Consider the following 5,881-nt stretch of genomic DNA (forward strand, 5'->3'; position numbering starts at 1 on the left):
TTTTATCAAATGAAATGGTGAAATCCTCTCATAGCGCACTGACGTGCCCATGTGTTGCATACATCATGCATCAATATAGTGAAGAGCTGAAAACACCACGCGTGCTTCAGTGTGTGTGTGTGTGTGTGTGTGTGTGGTAGAGCACACATTCCCAGAGACGTGTATAACAACACCTTAAGGGTTCCCATAAGCAGGATTGTATTGTTGTGCCTCCCTTCCTCAAATATGATAATGGAAAAAAAACTACTATAGGGGTGAAAAAATAACTTTAATCAAATAAAAAACTGAATGAATAAATTGTGTTATTTACAAATCACAATTGTAGCTCTCGACATTTACCTGTGGCTATAACTTTATTATGACTCTAATTTATTTTATAGTCTCAAGCATTCAGAAATCATGCAAAAGGAAACTAAGCAGTTTTACTTTACTATGATAAAATCATGGTTTATTTTTGTAAGGGTTGTGATATGCACGTTTTTTTGTTGAAGAAATTATAAATCCTGTGTCATCTATGGCAAAAAGGTGTCCAAAAATGAAATATTAATTGAATATTTGAATTAAATGTTTGGTCAGTAGCCTAAACAAGGATTAGATCGTCCTGCAAGTGTAACAGCAGCAATTACATGGCATTTGTAATAACATTTACATAAATTGTTTATTTTGTATTTGCCTACATCATGTATATTAACAGTGTTATTATTAACCAATCATTATTGCCTCATTTTTTTATATAATACATTTTAAGCCATTTTAAAGGCTATTGATGGCTTAAGTCTGTTTTTATAGCAACAACAACAACAACAACAAAAATATTACAGTATATTAATACTTTGTAAATTATAAGAGTTTGGGGATCACAAATCATTTGAATCAGTTTGGGAGTTCGGAGCGGGTTAGCGAATCATGTGAGTCAGTTCGGGAGTTCAAAGCGGATTCGTGAGTCAGTTTGGGGATTGAGAATCATTTGAATCAGTTCGGGAGTTCGTAGCGGGATCGCGAATCATTTGAATCAGTTCGGGAGTTCGTAGCGGGATCGCGAATCATTTGAATCAGTTCGGGAGTTCGTAGCGGGATCGCGAATCATTTGAATCAGTTCGGGAGTTCGTAGCGGAATCGCGAATCATTTGAGTCAGTTTGGGTGTTCGGAGCGGGATCGCGAATCATTTGAGTCAGTTTGAGAGTTCGGAGCGGGATCGCGAATCATTTGAGTCAGTTTGAGAGTTCGGAGCGGGTTCGCGAATCATTTGAGTCAGTTCGGGAGTTCGGAGCGGGATCACGAATCACGAAAGATACGCACTCGTAAATTTTCTAATTGGCCATAACCTTTAATTCGTTGCTGCCAACTGGGGTGGCAAGGCTTTCCTTTAGGAATGCAAAAAAAAAGAGAAGAAAATAATAATAATAATGATAATAATAAAAACAGGAATATTGTGAAAGTTATTATTTAAAAAACAAAAAATCTTACTAATCACAAACTCGAACAACAGTGCGTATTTTATATATATATATATATATATATACACACACATTTTTTAAGCATTTTAATACGGATACTAAAATGGTGATTGTTTTTTTTTAAGTTATATATTCTGCTGTGTATTAAACTATATATACATATTTATACACACACATAAATACTGTATATTCAGAGTATAATACAAATTTGCTCATTCTCAGAAGCATATCTGAATGCAGACACTAAAATATAACGATAAAGTTGAAAGCTTATGGTTTTTGGTGGTCCCTGTAAACATCATGGCAGATGATTATGGTTTTCATTCAGCACAATATCTCTTGTACAGAATCTTTGCATATTTAAACATTATTTGGTCAACAGTGATTATATTATAGTGGGAATTAATCTGATGCTTAACCAGTCTTCTCTAACACCTGCAATATACAGCAATGTCACCAGAGCTTCTGCATGCAGAAAAAGAGAGGATTTGAATGTAGTGTAAATAAAACTTTATTAGTTGTCTTAAAATTTATAAACAGCCTCAAAGTGCCCTATATGACAGAGATTTATAGCCTTTTATTTCAACAATGATTATTTACAGTATGAAGCGTGGTTCTAACTAGTCAATTTCCCCGAAAATACAGTATTAAGTTACACAAAAACATAGTAAACATTAAGCATACTATGAGCCTGTGTCTTTATATCGTACATGTGCTGTGTAGATAATTAAAGGGTCATTTCATCTTACCTTAAAACTGAAAAACAGGAAAAATAGAGATAAATCAAACAAACCGAACCTTACAATTATTGCACAAGTCTTAAATCATACAAATGCAGCTTTAAAAAAAAAGAACCGTCCACCCAAAAAAAAAAAGAAAAAAAAGAGAAAGCAAGAAAAATCCACGTAATAAATTATTTCTGACAAGCTATAAATGTAAGAATATTCTCTCTTAATTTCTTAATCTAACCAAGTTCCCTTGTACCATTAACTGTGCATGCCTGTGCACACACACACACACACACACACAGACACACACACAAGAAGAGCAGGCTCTTTCATGTCAGTAGCATCCCTCAGAAGCAGCAGCAGGAGAATCTGTCGTTCGGTCAGTCAGGTTCAGACACAGATCTGGTTCCACCTTACCGGAGCCAAGGCTGTAAAACACACAGATGGAGAACAGAAGCCCAGTTACTTCAGACACACACAGACAAATCACCAACCAAAAACATGACGTCATCTGAAGAAACATGTGACAACTCATTAGCTAGACAGACATCGTTAAAGAAAACGTTCCAATTGTTTCCTTCTGGAGCATCAGTGAATGTTTGAATCTTTTTAAATAGTTGTGTTTGAGTGCCTCAATTGTCCTCAGTGTGATAAGATGTATCTCAAAATCATACAGTCACTGCTGGAAAGGGTTCAAATATGCTTAAAAACTGAAGAATCTGTAGGATCTTAAAGATTTTTCTGAAGAACGCTGCTCAGTTTAACTGTTCAGAACAAACAAGGGACTCATGCACCACCATCACAAAACAGAAAGACAGTCGAGGATCATCAGGTAACAGAACACAGTATTAAGAACCAAGGGTTCCCAAACTTTTGAATGGGGTTATTTTAATAATTTCAGCATTTTTTTGTGTTGTGGACTAAATGTAAACATCTTTTATGAACAATATCTTACCCAGGATAGTATTAAATAAAAAAAATAGCATGCATTTAGTATGATCTCTCTTATTTCGTTTAAATTATTCACATTTTCACAGATTCTGCAAGGGGTTCCCAAACTTTCAAACCCCACTGTATGTTCTACTACAGTTACTATGATCTACAACGGTGTTAGATTTTTATTATTATTTAAGAAATTAATGCTTTTATTCAGCAAAGATGCATTAAATAAATATCACAGTAAGTACATTTATATCGGTTTCCACAAAAATATGCAACAGCACTGTTAATAACCAGAAATGTTTTTTTTTTTTTTTAGCAGTAAATCATCATATTAGAATGATTTCTGAAGATCATGTGATACTGAAGACTGGAGGAATGATGCTGAAAATACAGCTGTGCATCACAGGAATAAATTATATTTTACTATATATTACAATAGAAAACAGTTATTTTAAATTGTAATAATATTTCATAACATTTCTGTTTTTACTGTATTTTTGAACAAATAAATTAAATACTTTAAAAAAAATTAATAATCTAAACGTAGTGTGAACTAAAGGCTATAAAACCAGTTACAGAACAGTGATTTCCTGAATGGTTTCACAAAAAGCAAAGAAGCAACTCAACAACTGGAGAAATGTAAATAAATGTCAATGGAATACTGGAAAAGGGAAAGAGAAACCTTATAACAAACCATCAAGTATTTGATAAGAAACACATATGGGCTTCATTTAGCATCTCTAGGCCCAAGAACTGCAGAATGAACATCAGTGCATCAGCGCTGTACATCTGGGATGCATGCTTCAGCCGGTTTGTTAACATACGGAGAGTCTTTGAAGCCTGCGCTTAAACTCACAGCTGCTTCTGTATACTACAGACACGCTCACCATCACACGGGAATCCTCATGCTCCAGAAGCTTCTGCGCCTGGTCCGGAGGAAACTTCAGCATGGATGTTAAAACCTTGGCCATTGTCTGAAGAAAACAAGAAATAAAACTGAAATTCTAAATTTAATGTTATAGTATACAAGCAAGAAATGACAACTTAAAGGGATAGTTCACTCCAAAATAGAAATTGTGTCATCATTTATTCACGGTCTTCATATTTTTAAGAATGTGTGCAAACAAACAGTTGATGGTCCCTATTGACTTCCAGATCAAGGACAAATACTATGGGAGTCAGTGGAGATCAGAGATTTTAATTTTTTTGGGGTGAACTATGTCTTTAAAATGATTGTATTTGTTCATCACTCATGTTTTTACATGAATGTACAGAGCTGTTCATACAGTTTCATGAAATGTTGGACCAGAATGGAAATTACGACTATTTTACAGAAGACAGACCCTCAATGTTATTTTAGTAATATTTGTATTCAGTTGTAGTATTTATTCCCTTTTCTAATTTAATTTAATTTTAGGTTTAGTCATTTTATGAGCATTTATCACTTTTATTAAATTGCTTATAAATGTATAAATATAAACATACACATTTTAGTAGTTTATATGCTATAATATAAATTAAGTTTAACTTTAGAACATGCTTTTCTCATTATTGTTTTGTTCTTATATATATATATATATATATATATATATATATATATATATATATATATAATATTTCATTTATTATATATATTTTATTTCATACACACACACACATATCCATATATATATATATATATATATATATATATATATATATATATATATATATACATATATACACACACACACACAACAAACGTATTAATAATCTTAGTACTTCAATGTCAGCTTGTTTTATTTCAGTTTCTTTCAGTTTTACTAATTTTTTGTTATTTTAAAATTCAAGTTTTTTCAGCTTTATTTCAATTAATTTAGAATATTTTTATTTTTAGTTAACCACAACAACGCTGCCGCCCATCTTTAGCGGAGCTGCTGCTCTGCACTGTTCTGTGAGCAATTACATCTGGCAAAGACAAAACGCTCATGATCTGCTGCATGCTGGGTAATCAGCCTGCAGCCATACACGGCTCTAATCAGAACCAGCGCAGCCGTCCTCTTCAGCATCTCTCTTATAATGATACAGGCACCAGTGGGTCATGTGATGAGAAGGAGCCTCCGGGTCGTCCGCCGGACTTCCTCTCTGACAGGAAGGCCTCTCGTGATGTCATAAGGACCGACTGTTTATTAGCAGCGAGGGAGAACCCCGCTGCCTTCAGGGCAGCATCAACTGAGCTGTTAATTAGTCCTGGCTTAACTGACCAGATTCCTGCTAAACGGACACAAAACGCCGCTGTTGGGAGTTTTCATGGGAATGAGTTTTTTTACAGGCTTCCATCCGGACTCCCCATCACACTTCTTTACTGCATCCTTCCTCTAACAAATGGCATTATTATGTGGTGGAAACTGTGCATTGTGGGAAAGATAATATGGGTTTATCCTACATGTGCAGTAGCTACATTTTTTGTCAATGTTTATTTAATATTATTTATCTACTACTTATTATTTATTGAGTATTTGTTTAGCATTTATTAATATTTTACATTAGATTTTATTTTTTTATTTTCAGGTTCTCGTTTAATTTTTTCAAATATTTCGGTTTAGCTTTTATTAATTTAATTTCGGTTTTAAGAATTTTAGCACCTCAACCAATTTAACTTCTAGTGGCCAAAGCATTCTTTCCAATTTTCATTAAAGTTTTCCATGTAGTGTCATATTTTATTTTAGCTTTATTTAAATAAACATGATTTTCGTTACAGAAATGTACCTTTG

Source organism: Carassius auratus, chromosome 13 (genome assembly GCF_003368295.1).
Source record: "Carassius auratus strain Wakin chromosome 13, ASM336829v1, whole genome shotgun sequence".
Taxonomy (NCBI): domain Eukaryota; kingdom Metazoa; phylum Chordata; class Actinopteri; order Cypriniformes; family Cyprinidae; genus Carassius; species Carassius auratus.